This window comes from Trichechus manatus, unplaced genomic scaffold (genome assembly GCF_000243295.1).
Source record: "Trichechus manatus latirostris isolate Lorelei unplaced genomic scaffold, TriManLat1.0 scaffold00058, whole genome shotgun sequence".
Lineage (NCBI taxonomy): Eukaryota > Metazoa > Chordata > Mammalia > Sirenia > Trichechidae > Trichechus > Trichechus manatus.
In genome coordinates, this window is record NW_004443994.1 from 5,196,221 (window position 1) to 5,214,602 (window position 18,382).

Here is an 18,382-nt window from a genome sequence, read left to right on the forward strand (position 1 = left end):
TGAGAACGTACTCTGTGCCAGGCACTGCATGTGTTTGATCAGATTGGTGTGTCAAAGAGACACAAATTGCAGGGCTCTTTTGTTTAACAGTGATTGCAAATGTGGCTCCAAAGACACATGACTCTGGGTATCACAGCCCTTGTTAATTCTTTTCTGACACATTTGTTTGTGGTTGTGCAGACTTATCCAGGGCTTCGGTCTCCTAGAGGACACACATCAGATGAGGTGAGTGAGGTCCTCACTGGATTGAAAAGCGCTTTGGTTGATAACTGCTAGGAAGATTTACCTTGCTCGTTCAGGCCACTATGCTATAAATCCCTCTTCTGCAGCCAATTACAACTTTTGTAGGCATTTAAATTTGCCGTCCAGTCCTGGAGAATAATTACCGCTATTTAATTGTATTCATAATTCAGCATACACCTGAAAAATATGCTGTGAAATATCGGGGGGATCTTTTAATACGGGTATTCCATTTACAAACTGTCACATTTATAATGCGTCTTTAATGTTCTAGGGTCTGCTAGAATTTTTTATTACAGCCTGCTTTGTGCTTTAAATATTAAAGATTCAGCAATACTTCAAAAGGTGATAATGCCTGATGTTCTGATGGCGTTTAAACCTCAACAGCTAAATACATTGAGGAATGTTCGGTGGCCCTGACTTAATTAAACATGCATATGTATTTTCAAATGCAATATTTTTCTGCTTGTTAGGTTTTTGACAAACCTCCAAACAGGTCCAGGTAGAAGGAAGCATGTAAACAGGCTTGTGAATGGAGCTTAAAGCACTCAAATTAGCACCTTCCTGCAATTAATATTCAAACCTTGGAATCTCTGCAATTGATAATGGCATTGAATACTATTTGCAGCTTAACAGTGTGTCCTTGTCATTTCTTTTTTCTCAAACATGTCCAGTTTAATTATGCGAAAAGACACTGGTGATGGCTTTTTAGCCAATGAGATGGTATTTGTTCTCAGCAACTTCTCTTCTCTCTGGAACATGGCATACATTACAAGGCAGTGGCAGGCTTTAAATGTGCCATTTGTTTTCATTATATAGCAGTTAAAAGTAGCCTTCTTTAAATTCAGTATGCCTTGGGAAAGCAGTCGGGGTTCTCATAAGCCCTGAGACCAAATTACCTGTGGCTGTTGATACTTGAAAATTACTTAAGAAGCCTTCACAATTAAAAAATATATACATTAATGCAAAAATCTTTTAATTTTTTTTTGGGGGGGGAGGAGGGGGAATGGCTCTATTTGGCGTTTGTCACGCTTTTGGATTTCTCTGAAAAACCTACATCACAGAAATTGTATTTTGGTTTTGGACATGGACGTTTAAATTTTTGAAACGAAACGAAACATAAAGCCCAAATTTCCAACTCAAGACTTTCAGACATCTTTTCATAGAGACATATAATATTGCCTAATATTACAATCCCCCAATAAATAACACTTTGAATAGCTGCTCATCTGTTTGGAAACCTTCCTTACTAAAGCTACCCAAATAGAGATTGGCAGTAGTTTGAAAAGGGAACAAGATGTTTCACAGATGAGCAAAAAAGACGCGCTTTGAGTAATTCAATTCGCTGTAGAATCAACACGTAACAATTGCTAGACTAGATATAAAATATAATGAAAAAATATATGGAGGCTTCAATAAAAGTTCAATATTTATGCTGTAATAGGTAAGCTTGTATAAAAAAATTAAAACAAAACAAAAGGTCTGTGAGATCGGAGGGAGTATTAGGGCAATTTTCTAGGTGAGGCAGTGCTAGTGAAATATGACAGGTGAAGTATTGTTATTGTAATACCTAAGGCAAAGCAGCAACCACACAAAATGATAGACAAATCTGAATTAATATGATATGATCGGCAAGGTGGCATTTGAATATAATCTTCCTGTATTGTGGAACCAGCTGCATGCATATTATACGAGGAATGAATTGTGTGGAAGAGTACAGGCAGCAGACTCAGTGGGAGGAAACACAAAACACAGGCAAGATTTCAGAAGATATTTGTGCTTTGCCTGGTAAAGAGCTCACTTAGAAATTGGATTTGCAAACAGATTAAAAGCCTGATTTCTTTTCCTAAAGCAGCCTTCAGCGGGTGTTGACAATAAACACTTAACCTTGGCAATCGGAGGCCTTTGAAACAAATAATTAGGGAGAACAGGAGAGGGGAAGAACATTTTAATTTTGCTACCTGTTTTGGTAATCCATAGTTAGTATTTCTGTCCTGGATCTGTAAGCCAAGAAGCCATTTTAGTTCCTGGGATAAAAAAACATTGACTTGCCTGAGAATTTCAGCCATTGTTTGCTTCCTTGATCTATGCTCAGCGCTCACCACCCCTAATTAAAAGTCTTCATAGCATCCAGGCCCTAATAGCACAAAGGAGACCACAGCCCGCTGAAAGGGTGCATTTTATTAAGTGACAGAAACTCTCAGAAATTTGAGCCTGCAGAAACTGCCTGCATGATCTTTAATGGATTTTTAAAGATGACAAGAAAGGAAATGGGAAAGTAAAGCAAGGGAAGGCAGAAATTCCCTGAAGGAGCATTCTGAAGTAAATCAGTGCAACTGAAAAAGTGAACTCCTAGGGCCTGGGGATGTCTCCCAGGTTTTTCAGCTGGACACTTATGGCCTGTTGGGTCCCTGAACACCTCTGCTCTGGGCAGACTTTGACAGAGCAAGTCACAGAAAGATGAACGACAGCACCTGAAGTGCTGTTTGCGGGGCAGAAAATTGCTCCCTTTGCACGCTGGGCTGCCTTTGCTCTCTGTCACATGACTTATTACAGCCTCCCTATATAACAGTCCATTTATGTATGTTAACTTGGCGAGCCATAATGGCATTCTTCGCCTCCTTTTTCACCGCTGCTTGGGCAATTAAAAACAAAGGAAGCAAATGAGGTCAGCACTCATAAAATCTGAGTCTATAGGTGACAGACACCCTGAGACCAAATCGCCCCGGATGCTGCTATAGTGTAAGGAAACCATGAGCAGGAAAACATCCCTGCCTCCTAGGGCTTTTATTTAGATATTTATTTTTCCAGGTGAGAAGCTGATTTCAGGTTTTTAAGAAAATCAGCCTAAGTATGGCACATTTTAAAAGGAGTTTTGTAAATACTGCTAATAATTATGTGCCCCGTATGGAAAAGGGACATAAATCTTTAATCTAGCACAAAGATCAACATTTTAACCACACAACGGAATTTTCTTTCTAGCAGCTCTTGAAATAGCAGCTCTCTTGATGTATCACAATTACAATGAGAGTTTTGAAATGCTTCATACACAGGCATACAAAGATACCTAATCTTATTTTTCAGATCCCAGCCTTGTGATCACAGTGATTTTGAAAAACTAATTAGAAGAACCTTTCTTTCCCCTCTCCACCCGATTTAAATACCGCAGTGGTTCTTATTCTACACCTCTTGGCTTCTACAGTATGTATACTATACATCTTGGCATGTAAGACAATTCCTTAAGGAGAGAAACAAGTCTCAAAATCAAAGTTGACTTATTCGCTCTCCTGGCTTTACTGTTACAGCGTGGCTGCTATCACTGACGCTGACAATAGCCCCCGAGCCCTTCCCACCCTTGAGGTCTCCTGGGCGCACTGTAAGAGGCACTAGGAAGGGGCTGTGTGGAGCGAAGTGCTTGGTACAAGCTATCTTCCCTCACCCTCTGCAGGGGATTCAACAAGGAAGACTTCAGGTTGACCCAATTACTTATAGTCCTTTCTTGTCTTAGAATATTACTTCATAGATCTTAACTTTGAAGATGCAGGTAGCAACTACTCTAAACATGATTCCAATTGCGTGAACATCTCTAAATCCCTTGGAATACATGATCATCAGATCTCCCTTGAGCAGAATTTCACACGGGACAACTACAGGGGATCAACAATGGCCAAGAAGGGTCAGAATTCTAATGTAACATCTGGGTGTACCTTTCTGCCTCAAGAATTAAACTGTGCTTGCCCTTCACCCACTCACACTTGAGGCAAAATGAGAGAATAATCTTGTTTTTCACAGATCAGGAGAGGGCTAATAAATATCTACCTTTATTACTAAATTTCTGGTTGGACTTCTTATTATTTATTGGCTTAGTAATAGATTACCTTCTATTTTCCTATTATTTTATTTTATAATGATTCAATGCCAAACTAGATTGTAAGCTCTTTGAGAATAGAACTAAATCTATACTGCTTTTGAATCCCCCTACTCTAATTTAAATATTAAGGAGCCCTGGTGGCACAACAGTTAAGCACTCTTCTGCTAAAACTAAAAGGTGGGTGTTTTGAACCCACCCAGAAACTCCTTAGGGGAAGGACCTGGCTCCCATAAAGATTACAGCCTAGAGCAGTTCTACTCTGTCACATGGGGTCGCTACAAGTTGGAACAGACTCAATGGCACCTAATAACAACAACAACTTTAAATATTATTGGATGCACATAATGCACTTAATAAATAAATGACTGATGGTTCCAGTAGCAATGTGGACAACTTTACACATCATACTCACAGAAATAATGGTATGCACAACCTCTGCTTTGATGGCTAATACATGTATTTGTTTCCAAGTACAGAAACCTGGGAAGGCTCTCACCCTATAAGTGACAGATTCAAAATTAGGAAACTATTTTAATAGACTGGAGTGCACTGAAGCTAATGGCAAAGCCAAACAATTCTAGAGCAGTGCTTCTTGGATATCTCAGAGGCACTTCCAAGTCAACACTCATTCTTTTGGCAAACATTTTCCAAATACCTATTATATCCTGGGGACTGTTCTATGGGCTGAGGTTGTAACATGGAACAAGATAGATAAGCTTCCTACTCTCATGGAGCTTACATTCTAATGCTCCAAACATTTTCACTATATCCTCAACCTACAGAATGGTCCCCAAAATATAGTAGGTACCCTAATACCTGTCTTCTGGTTAAGCCTCCTGAGTTCCTTAAAGTCCCCAACATCTTGGCCACTCTGAAGACACCAAGTCTAAATACAAACATTTGCCTTTGTTCTAAGCTGAGATAAAGTGACTGGGTTTTCAAGCCATGGTAACAGCTTAAACAAAGTTAGCAGTTCCATCAAGTCGATTCTGACTCATGGAGACCCCATGTGGGTCAGAGTAGAGATGTGCTCCAAAGGGTTTTCAACGGCTGATTTTTAGGAAGTAGATTTCCAGGGCTTTCTTCTGGATGGACTTGAACCACCAACCTTATGGTTAGCAGCTAAAAGCATTAACTGTTTGCACCATCCAGGGACTCCTTAACAAAGGCACAGAGGTGTGAAAATTCACGAGTGTTAAAAGAAGAGGAAGCGACCTAGTACTCCTAAATCAATAATTCGAACTCTGGGTGTGCATTAGACTCATCTGAGGAACTTTAAAAATACATACCCATGTCTGGGTCCCACTCCCAAAGATTTTCAATCAGTTGACCTTGGGTTGGGCCCAAGGTTTGGTATTTGCTGAAAGCTCCGCAGGTGGATCTCTATGCAATCAAGGTTGAGAACTACTGCTCTAGACTAGGGCGTAGGTTGCATAGAGATGAGTGTAGAACAGGCATATCAGAGACAGATTTTGGAAGCCCTTGAACAGCAAGCTATGAGTTTGGACTTAATTCTGTAGAAAATGAGGGGCCACAAAAGGTTTTTTAAAACACGTAGGTGACGTGATTTGATCTTAGAAAGAAACTATGGTAAAAGAACCCATTAACCAAACCCATTACCATCTAGTCAATTCCAACTCATAGCGACCCTATAGGACGGAGTAGAACTGCCCCATAGGGTTTCCAAGGCTGTAATCTTTACAGAAGCCGAATGCCATATCTTTCTCCTGTGGAGCAGCTGGTGGTTTAGAACCACCAAACTTTTGGTTAAGAGCCGAGCGCTTAACCACTGTGCCACCAGGACTTCTCCATGGTGATAGAAAGGAGGACAAATTGGAGGAGGATGAGATCAAAGGCAGGGAAACATGTTGGACAATATTTCAAATAGTCCTTGTGAGAGAAAATTAGGCCTGAATGAAGGCTGGGGCAGCACAGACAGAAGGGCCAGAACTGTCCCGAGAAACATTGGTGGATAGCCCTTGCAGCACATGGTGACGCTGAGTGCAGGGATTTGAGAGAAGAGGAATCAAAATTAACGTGAGGTACTTAAGTGATTGGCTAAGAGGATGACACTGTTATCAGAGGGTAGAGACTGTACCATCATTAAATGTGTGCAATGTAGTTTGGTTGACCACTTGATGGGGATGTTGCAGAAAAGATTAAAGCCACTAAAAAGGAAAAGAATTGGACTAAACAATCTTTAAGAACCTTTACAATTTTGAAATTCTGTGGATTTATTCCATAAGGTTATTGACTCAATGAAGGTACAATTAGTGTTTTTATCTTTATGTTCCTCACAATGCTAGCACTTTGTAGATGCTCAAACATGTCTGACAAATGAATGAACATAATATTAAAAGGACACTTCTAACAAGCTTTGCAACATGTGGGACTGACTGCTTGAGGTTTGGTTTAAACTTATTTCACATTAATCTAAACAATGTGAATAATTTCCATATATTGCTACCACTATTGCTTTTATGGTCCAGTGCACAAACCTGACCTCCCTTTCATCCATAAAATTGATCTAATAATAATAATACCTCTTTATAGGGTATTAAGGAGTCCTGGTGGCGCAGCTGTTAAGCACTCGTCTGCTAACCAGAAAGTCAGTGGTTCAAACCCACCAGCCACTCCATAGGAGAAAGATGTGGCAGTCTGTTTCTGTAAAGATTACAGCCTTGGAAACCCTATGGGGCAGTTCTACTCCGTCCTATAGGGTCACTATGAGTCAGAATCGACTTGATGGCAACGGGTTTTTTTTTTTTTCCTGGAAGAGACTATACGATTGTCATCACCCAAAAGGTATGAAGGTGAGAGAACATCTAGAGCCACATTTCACCCAAAGTACCTCGGACGATGTGGGCATGGGCATAGAGATTCCATTCAGTCCTGTGTAGCTCGATAAGCTCATATGTTTGGTATATGCTGCTCTGAATATGCTGTCAGTAACCTAGTGGGCCAAGTTAATGTTAGCTCGCACTGGGTATATGTGGGTATTTTGTTGCTGTTTGGAGAAACGACCAGTTTACTTGGTTATATTGACAGCTCTACTGTAAAATTTGCTGGCATTAAAGGTCAAAAAGACCCAGTTTTCCTCTAGTTGCTTCTATCCAAAAGAGAATAAATCTGGGAGCAGAATCACTTCTCTGACAATAATTTATGAATCATGCATTGACTGTGTTGGAATTGAGAAAGGCTTTCATATCTTTTCCATTAGCTCAGATTAAGTTTTCATATAGATGCTGGGAAGCATGCTAGCAATATCCTTAGCTCATTTTTATGAAAATTTTATCAGTGCTTTTTTCTGTACTACACTCCAATTGGGATGTCTCAGAATCTAAAGCTCAGCTTTGGACATGAACTTCTCTCAACCTGGCTGGCTGCTGCTCTAAAGGTTTCAATATTTTATGGGCTCTGGCTAACTCAGCCGTGAGATTCAAGCTGCAGAGATTTAACTCTAATGTAAAATCATGAACGGATGAAAACTGGGATGTCATAGGTAATACATCTACAAGAGCAGGATGCAGTTACCATTTTTAAAAGGACTTTAAAAAGAAAACAACATTCTCTGTTGTCTTTATGCCCCCAATTGAAAAGCCCCTGAGCTATCGTACTAACACAGGGCCATCTTTTCTTGTCTGCTTTTCTTCCAATTGCTGCTTAATTGTTGTGGTGGGCTGGAGTTCCCCCCCCCCTTAAAGTCCTCCATCCACATGAAAGCCCCTAATGTCTGCATTCCCGAGAAATGGGCACTGCGTGGTCAGTGTATAGGCCAAATCCATTTCTTAGCATTTTCCTCTTTTTGTCTCAAAACTGATTTAAAACATTTGGAAAATCTGTCTATTCAGCTGAAGTGTTCTAGTGCATTCCTTCCTAGAAACAGTGGGGTCACATGTGATCCATCTCATGGACTTTTCTGCAGCAGTCTATAGCCATTTCCCTCGAGCCCCGCAGCGCCTGGCAAAGCAGAGGAGCTCTGTAATGGCTCCAATAACAATGTGTTCTTTGTGTGAAAGAATCCAGGGGGAAGAGCAAGGGTAGACTGGTCAGTAATGAAACAAATCATTTTTGCTATTCACTTATTTCTTCATTAGGTACTCTGCCAGTAAGAATATTTTTTTTAACACTACATACATCTTTCCGTAAGACACTGCCCAAGCATAAGAAGAACGAATAAAGAAGGTTTTATTTTTAAAAGGCGGTCATTATTACTAGTTATTAACATGCTTCAAGAAAGACAGCTGATGGCAGGACCTGCATTTCATGTGTCTGAATTTGTAACAGGAGAGATGGTTCTAAATGGAGATTAACTTATGTGTTCAAAAATATCACCTGATATTGGAATAAAATCATCTCTCTCTAGTTTCAAAAATATCACAAAATCAACACACCACTAAAATAGCTACAGAATCACAGAGTTGGAAGAGATTAAAAAGAGGAGGTGGTTTACCCCTTTCCTTTAGGGGGCTGAACCACCCAAGGTTTTCAGAGCTTCAGGGATTCCATGATCTCCCTTTGGACCATTCCTGGTGTTCAATCATTTTGAATGTTGTTCTTCCGCCCCTTGTCTTCAACAGAAGTCTCTCCTATTTTAATGGAAGCCCAGCTCCTCTTGTTTAACTAAACCACACACGACATGGAAAATAATTCTTTCATATGAACCCTTTATATCACGGAAGACAGTAATGAAGCTTTCCCTTCGATCTTTTTTTGTGTTGGATAGCACCAATTTCTTTAACCTTACTACACAGGGGCAATTTTCATCCATGGAATCATCAATGTTAATACGAAATATTCCAGAGAAATGCCTTCAAAAGGTACTATAATATTTGGAAATTAAAAGAAGGGTTTTTGTTTGTTTGTTCTTTGCCTACTAAATTAGCAAAGGTATATATACAAGCATTGTTGGTGAGAGTGAGAAATGAGACCTCTCAGAAGAAGAATAAGTTGGTACAGCCTATCTAGGGGGCAATCCAGCAATACATATCAAGAATCTTCCAATATTCACACCCTTTGATCCAATAATTCCACTTTCAGCAATTCATCCTAAGAAAATGATCATGGATATGGTAGAGATTAAGCTACTAGAATGTTCATTACTGTTTTATTCATAATAGTGAAAAATTTAAAACAAACTAACTTTCTAACCATAATAGAATGGTAAAATAAATTACCATATAGTCTTACAATGGGATATTTTAAAAGTATTGGAAATTATATATCTTTTCTCTATACAAATATAATGATACATTTACACATACAAAGAATACTATATATACACACACATACAATATAATATCCTATTTTCCCACTTACACACACAACACACACACACACAATCTGTTCTTCTTCAAACACAAATTTTCTTCAACCTTGGAAGTTTTTATCATCACCATCCTTTCTAGGGGATATTCCCCTAAAGGGGCTCTGAAGGATCCCACTAAATGGGAGAGATCTACCCCTTGCCCTTGAGGGCCATAACTTTCTTTTCTTGCCTAGATGCCAATTAACAAAACTCCATTAGAGACCATTACCACAAACTAATGATATAACCCTCAGTCTTTGTTTACAAAAAACAAACAGCTTTTATAAATCCATTCCTGTTTTCAAGTCTTGTGTGTAACTGCTTAGGATGTGAATGCAACCTTACCTCTGAAAGGGAACTGCGTTTTTCCCTGTTATATACATCATCCATCACTAGCAGTAAGTGCTCAATGACTGGATGTTCACTGCAATTCTAGGGATGATGATGATGGTGATGATGGTGATGATACACAAGGCTGCAAAGCCATAGTTCATTTGCCACAGTCATGTTGCCTGCAGCAAAACACAGCATGGACTGTTTTAACTGGAAACGAAGTGGATGTATGTGGTGGGAAGATGTCACATTTATATCCCTAGTCTTTCAACAAATATTTATTGAGAAAATACTATGTGTCATGCACTGCACTAGGCATTCAAGTCTACAAAGATGAATAAGGCCTAGTCTCTGCCCTAGTGGAGTCTAGTCTAGTCGGGGAGAGAGACTAAAATTATAATTTGGGGTCTGAGTGTGAAGGACCTTGGTAAGGAATTTTGATTTTATGCTTTGAGTATGGGGAGTCCTAAGAAAATTTTACGCCAAGTCATGACATAATCTGACTTGCTTTTGGAGTGGAGTCAGAGAGACCATTACAAGACTGTGGACTAGTCCAAGGAAGAAATGATGCCAATTTGAACTAGGGCAATGGCAGTGGGGATACTGATATATGTTGGATGTTGACTTGACAAGTCTTCATACTCAGCTGGACTGGGAAGGGACATGTGCAATGAAGGAGTAGGAGAGGTCATGGCTGGCTTTGAAGTTTTTAGCTTGAGTGATTGATACATCACCAAGATAGGGAATACAGAAGGAAGTTTCACAAGTTGTATTTGGAAATGTTAAGTTTGATGCTTCTAAATGACATAATTGTCAAGGGTTTAAGAAAGCAATTGGGAATGCAGGTCTAGAACTCATGAGAGAGGTCAACAATGTGGTTGTTGTGATTCTGTCACACAAAACGTGAATTCAGCCATCAGAGGGCTTCTAGTTAGTATCAAGTTGTGCTTCCTTTCTTCTGAGTGAGAGAGGAATCTAAGGCAGGTTTTTGAGCCTGCAAACCATTTAGATTCTCCATGCTCCTACCCTAATGGGCTGATGTAACCTGTTATGGTTTTCCAATTGTTTATTTAATTTTCTGCAAGCTTCTCAAGGGCAGAGACTGTGTATAACATACTTGCTGAATAAAACAATGCTTGCATTGAGTGAGGGAATGGGAAACGTGAAGAGATTATATATTCTGTTTTACCAAGAGTTGTTGAGAATCCCACATAGCAAGCAAAGGAAGTGTGGCCGGCAGATAACCTCATGTCAGTGGGAACAGTGATCTCCCTTCACAGCCTTAGTATAAGACAATTCCATTCTTGACCTTTGGCTTTCCCTTCTTTCTAGCTCACCAAAACCAATCAACTACCAAGTCCTATCTTTTTTCATTCTTAATGGTTCTAGAATATACCCATTTTTTTTTAAATCCCATTTTAATTCAGGTTAGCGTCTTTTCATATCTGCATCACTACAGCAATCTCCCAACGGTACCTATCCTGTCTTGCATCCTCTAAGTCATTATCCACATCTTAGCCAGTATCATATTTCTAAACTGTAAGTATGATCATATCATTTGCTTGTTCAAAATACTTTAACAGCTCATATTATAAAAAGCACAGCCAGGATGCTCCTTAGAAGCAAGGATGGAGAAACTTTGCCTCATGTACTTTAGACATGTTATCAGATGCGACCAGTCACTGGAGAAGGACATCATGCTTGGTCAAGTAGAGGGTCAGTGAAAAAGAAGAAGACCCTCAATGAGATGGATTGACACAGTGGCTGCAACAATGGGCTCAAACATAGCAACAATTGTGAGGATGGTGCAGGACCGGGCAGCCTGTTGTTCGGGTGAGTCCTCTATGAGTCGGAACACATTCAACGACACCTAAGAACGATAATTGTAATCAGGGTAATAGCCAGACTCCTTAGGCTTATGATAAAGCCTGTTATCCAAAACCCTTCTGCTTACCTTTCCAGCCTCATCTCTCCGACCACCCTGCCTCCCTCTTCCTTCACGCATACTCAGACTCTCTAGCCGCGCTAAACTATATGTGTCCTCCATGTGCTGCCTCCTTTCTAACTTCAAGACTTCTGCACATGCTATTCCTACAACCTGTAGAACTGTACCTTTCCTCTTGCCCCCTCTGCCTGACTAATTCCTGCTTAGTTTTCCAGTCTCCACTTAGGTATCACACCTGCAGGAAACTTTCCCTGGTTCCTCAGGTCTTGGTTATATGCCCCTGCATGTCTGTCCACGGAACTCTACATTTACTCCCAGAGCAACTTAGTGCACTGCACTGCAATGGCCTGGGGACCTTTCTTCCTCCATAGATTGTAAGCTCTTATTCTCTGTTGTTTCCCCAGCATCTAACGCAGTGCCTGGCACATAATAAGCCTTCTGCAAATATGTGATGGATGAATAAATGTCCTGCAGGGATGGTGAAAACACGAACATGTGGCCTGGCAATACAGGCTACATACTTTCTCTATATTCTGTCTGTGTTGAGCCTGCAGATGAGGTCAATGTTTAATCAATTGGTCCACTAAGTGCCGTTAAACTGTAGCTTCTCCTGCAGAGTCAGAGATGAAAGAAAACTGAAGTTGGAATTTTCCTCACAAAAAGGTCAAGCACTGATATTTCAAAGAGAAGATGCTTAGATGAAATATACCTATCTTCTGGTTGTACTGGCAGGTGGGATGTTATTAGCATCCCTGATAAGCAAAGAAATGGAGCCCAAGGCTTCCTCTCTTTCTCTGTCTCTCCCTCTCTCTCTCTCTCTCTCTCCCTGTCTCTGCCCAGGAAACAATCTTAAGAGAAGGAAAGTGCAATTACGCAGTGCCTGTTTAAAATTTAAGGGGACAAAAATGAGTTGAGGGTTTTTTTTTCTTTTTGCAGGAAACAAATTAGCCCACAGTAGACTTGTGCCTGCGAGCAGCCCATTTAATTTGGTTATTTCCTACGCCTTGAGGCTCGCGTTTCCCACTAATTCTGCCAGCCTCTTTCCATATCAGGGCTTATCTCCTTGCTGTATCCAGAATCATATGACAAGTGAGAGTCCTGTTTGTACTTTATCTATTTAATCATCCCACCACCGTATTCCAGAAAAAAACTAAGGTAATGACTCATATTTATAAGCACACAGTTTCTCCCCTAAATTGATGCCCAGTGGTTTATACCGGTGCTCACTAAAATTTAAAATCCACATCATTAAGCATATAATTGAAAATCAATCCAAAAAGTTCATGTTTCCGATATGTCTGGGATATTGAGGACCAATAATACGACCATAGACGGAGTACCTGCCTCTGGCTGTCCGGTTGCAGATGACCCCTGTGCACATGTGCCTTGTTCATGGCAGAGGAATTTGGATCTCTGTCCCTAGCTCCAGGCGTATGTGCACAACTGCTACTGCAAATTGCCTTTTGATGGTTTCATGGGCATCTTACATTGGAGAAGCCCAAAATTTAGCTCGCCATCTTACTCCTAGGACAGAGCAGTGGCCAAGAGCGCAGCATCTGGTGCCAGATTCCTGAGTTCAAATCCTGGCTCTACAATTTAGCAGCTGCAAACTAGCAAATTAAGCCCTCTGGGCCTTGCTTTCCTCATCTATAAAATGTGGGTGATAATATGCTTACATCACAGGGCTGTTATAAGAAATAAATCAGATGAGACATGTAAAGAACAGGGAGTGGCACGGCATGCTATGCATGTATTGGCTGGTGGCGTTGCTACTTCTGCTGTTGTTGTTGCTGTTAATTCATCCCTCCCTATTTGGTGAATGGAATCACCCTCCACATGCTCTCCAGAAAATAAAAGTCTGCTCTTCCCAGTCCCTCAATTCATCCATAATTGGTCTCCAAGCCCTGTTAATTTTACCTTCCTAAAATCTCACCAGTCCACCTCCTCTCTTCAGCTCTAGGGACACTATTTTGGTTCAGATTTTCTTTTTTTTCTCACCTGAACTAATGCAGCGGACTTCTCTACAGTTTCGGCACCTCCAGTCTTGCTCTCTCCACAAAAGTCTCACGCAAATCTACTTGTATCACTTCCTCTGCTTAATCCTTTAAAGTGGCTCTCTGAAGAATCTGCCTTCCTCAACTTACTATTCCAGTGCTTTTAAAATCTGTCTCCATCTCTCTAGTCTCATTTTCCGCCTTTTCAACAGCCAACCTAGGCGCCGACTATTGGTAGATCCCTAAACACATCATGCTGTCTTCTTTGTGGGCCTTTGCACAAGCCACACTCTTCTGCCCGATACTCTGTTCTCTGCATTCTTCACTGGGCAATTCGCTCCACTTTCTCCCTAGATTCAGCTTTCCTCTGAGCTCTACAGTGCTTTGTGCTTGCCTCAATCATGGGCTTACCATACTGCATTGCATTCATCTGCTTCCTTGGCAATCTCTACTCCATTGATTTCTTTGATGAAGAATCAGTATGAACAGTTAAGAAGAAGAACTCTGGAGTCATTCTGCCATGTTTGAATCCTGGCTCTACCACTCCTACCTGTGTGACCTTAGGCAAGTTAAATAACCTCTCTGTGCCTCCATTTTCTCATTTGCAAAATAAGGGTAATAAAAGTACTTACCTTATAGGACTGTTGTGAAAATTAAATGAGTTACTTAATGTAAAGTGTTTGGAACCACTCCTGGTGCATAAAAAGAGGCTACTATTGTTGTTATTACTAATTATTATTATTATTAACCCTGTGCTATTATTAACTAGAATCTCAGAAAGTGCCCAGTAAAACTTTGGTAACTTACAAATAGCTTTTAAGGTAATAAGACACAATGCTCCTACTTGAGACTGGTTTTGCTGCTCATTACTGGGCAGCCAGTGTTTACAGAGTGCTTAGACCTCACTGCTCCCACTGCTCCACCAGAGCAGCAACCTCAGGGAGGCCATCCAGGACTGGTTTCCAGGACAGTGGGTGACTTGGTATAGAAGAAAGAGTGTGCACTGTGGAGCCAGAAGTCCTGTATCTGCCACCAAAAAATCTGTAATACCCATAATACTCCAGAAAAATTACTTAATTTATCTAAATTTTCTCATCTTTAAAATGGAAGGTGTACTTTGCAGTGAAATGTGTAAATCATTTAGCCCTGTGCTGGCATGTAGTAAATAGCACCTGTGAAAGTTAAAAGAGACCCTTTGCCAGCATTATTGCAAAACCATTCTAACTAATCAAAACTCACACAAAATTCTTACAGAAGAAGGTAGGTAAAAGTAAATATTAGCACAATGGTAATGAGAAGGGGAACAGGGTAATTAAAAGGAGTTCCATGTACATATTGAAGATGAGGAATTTATATAAAATATATCTTTTTAAAACAATATTTTTCTGATTGGATGAAGTAAGATCCTGGCAAGTAAGATGTTGACAAGAAGTGTAAGAGTGTTGATGATTTAAAGCCTCTTCTGGTAACTGTAACTGTCTTTGGCCCATGCTGGCCCTTCCTCATATAACAGGTGAATCACACATATGACCGTGACTCCTGCACCTGCCTTTACCTTCTGTCCTAGTCAGCCAAAGAAGTTGGTGCCCTGCTAATCCCTGGTGCCTAGCCCAGTACCTGGCACATAGTAGGTATTCAATAAATACTTGTTGAATTTTTGAATGAATAAAGACTTTTATTTAGTCTCAGCTGGAGGCTGCAGCCCTTCTCACCTGCTGTTCCTGGGAAATTACTTCCTTTTCACTTGCTGGTCAAAAAAGTCATTCACTAGGAGGGGATTTTACCTTACTTGTGTGAACTACGCACTACTCAAGTGAGGACACCAGATCTTTCCGGAGCATCAGAATCTGGCCACAGGTGATAAAAAGTTGCGTCTTTCTCTCTCTATTCTCAGTTTAAAAACAAAAAAAAGCATAGTGATTCCAAAAATAAATAAGTTGGTAATAGATAAGACTGTATGAAGAGGTGACTAAAGATGGAAATAATCTTTGTAATATATATTCAAAGAGAAATGCTACTAGGGGTCTGAGAGATACATCTTTTCCTCATCAAGAAAAAAAAAAGAATCCTCAGTAACAAAAAACAAAAACAACCAGCAACGAGCATTTTCAGAGGACAAATTCCCGGTAACAATTCCAGAAGACAGGTGCCACTCCCTTCCAAGCAAGCCCTGGCCTTCCTGAGTCTTCAGGGGAATTTCACTGAGCCTTAGCCTGCCCTGCAGCTGAGAACAGAGAAGTCACCCTTCCCTGCAGATGGCACCACTCACATAACCAATCATGAGTTCTCGGCATCATGGCTGCATTCTTCCCGGGCTTTAATCTCATATAGTTACCCAGCTGAGTACTTTTCTTTTTTTGTAAGGTTTACATAGCAAATTAGCTTCTCATTAAATAATTAGTACACATATCGTTTTGTGACATTGGTTACCAACCCCACGACACGTCAATACTCTCCCTTCTCGACCTTGGGTTCCTTATTACCAGCTTATCTGTTCCCTCCTGCCTTTTAGTCCTTACCCCTGGGCTGGTGTGCCACTTAAGTCGCGTTTTATTTTATGGGCCTGTCTAATCTTTGGCTGAAGGGTGAATCTCAGGAGTCACTTCGTTACTGAGATAAAGGGTGTCTGGGGGCTGTGCTCTCAGGGTTTCTCCAGTCTCTGTCAGGCCAGTAAGTCTGGTCTTTTTTGTGAGTTAGAATTTTGTTCTACACTTTTCTCCAGCTCTGTCTGGGACCCTCTATTGTGATCCCTGTCAGAGCAGTTGGTGGTGGTAGCCGGGCACCATCTAGTTGTGCTGGACTCAGTCTGGTGAAGCTTGTGGTAGTTGTGGTCCATTAGCCCTTTGGACTAATCTTTCCCTTGTGTCTTTGGTTTTCTTCATTCTCCCTAGCTCCCAGTGGGGTGAGACCAGTGAAGTATCTTAGATGGCCGCTCACAAGCTTTTAAGATCCGAGACAGTACTCACCAAAGTAGAATGTAGAACATTTTCTTTATAAACTATGTTATGCCAATTAAGCTAGATGTTCCCCGAGACTATGGTTCCCACAGCCCTCAGCCCAGTAATTCCTTCCCTCAGGGAGTTTGGATGTGTCTATCAAGCTTCCATGACCTTGCCTTCATCAAGTTGTGCTGGCTTTTCCAGCATTGTGTACTGTCTTACCCTTCACCAAAGTTACCACTTTTCTATTGTCTATTTAGTGTTTTTCCATCCCCACCCTCCCTCCCTCGTAACCGTCAAACATTGTTTCTTTTTGTGTGCAAACCTTTTCATGAGTTTTTATAGTAGCAGTCTCATACAATATTTGTCCTTTTGTGATTGACTTATTTCACTTAGCATAATGCCCTCCAGACTCAGCCGTGTTGTGAGATGCTTCACAGATCAATTATTGGTCTTTATCATTGCGTAGTACTCCACTGTGTGTATGTACCATAGTTTGTTTATGCATTATCTGTTGATGGGCATCTAGGTTGTTTCCATTTATTTGCTATTGTGAACAATGCTACAATGAGCATGGGTATGTGTATGTCTTTTTGTGTGATGGTTCTTATTTCTCTAGGATATATTCCAAGGAGTGGGATTGCTGGATCATATGGTATTTCTATTTCTAGCTTTCTAAGGAAGTGTTATATCGTTTTCCAAAATGGTTACACTATTTTGTATTCCCACCAGCAGTGCATAAGAGTTCCGATTTCCCCGCAGCCTCTCCAACATTTGTTATTTTCTGTTTTTATGATTCGTGCCAGTAATGCCGGGGTGAGATGATATCTCATTGTGGTTTTTATTTGCATTTCTTTAATGGCTAGTGATCTCAAGCATTTACTCATGTGTCTGTTAGCCACTTGAATGTCTTTTTTGGTGAAGTGTCTGTTCATTTCCTTTGCCCATTTTTAATTGGATTATGTCTTTTTGTTGTAGAGGTGTTGGATTTCCTTGTAGATTTTAGAGATTAGAACTTTGTTGGATTTTGTCATAGCCAAAAATTTTTTCCCAGTCTGCTACTATTCTTTTGGTGAAGTCTTTTGATAAGCATAATTATTTAATTTTTAGAATATCTCAGTTATCTAGCTTATCTTCTGGAGTTTGAGTGTTGTTGGTTATGGTTTGTATCCTGTTAATGCTGTGTATTAGGGCCTCTAGTGTTTATCCTATTTTTTCTTCTACAGTCTTTATCGTTTTTGGTTTTACATTTAGGTCTTTGATCCATTTTGAATTAGTTTTTGTGTATGGTGTGAGGTATGGGTCCTTCTTTTTTTTTTGCAGATAGACATCCAGTTTTGCCAGCACCATTTGTTAAAAAGACTGTCTTTTCTCCGTTTGATGGAACTTGGACCCTTGTTGAAGATCAGGTGACTGTAGGTGGATGGATTTACATCTGGGTTCTCAATTCTGTTCCATTGGTCAATGTATCTGTCATTGTACCAGTACTAGGCTGTTTCGACCACTGTAGCTGTATAGTAGTTTCTGAGGTCAGGTAGTGTGAGTCCTCCTACTTTATTCTTCTTCTTCTTTACTTATCTGGGGCCTCTTCCCTTTCCACATAAAGTTAATGATTAGTTTTTCCATCTCTTTAAAGAATACTGTTGGTGTTTGCATGGTGATTGCTTTGTATTTGTAGATAGCTTTGGGTAGAATTGACATTTTCACAATGTTGAGTCTACCTATCCATGAGCATGGTATGTTTTTCCATTT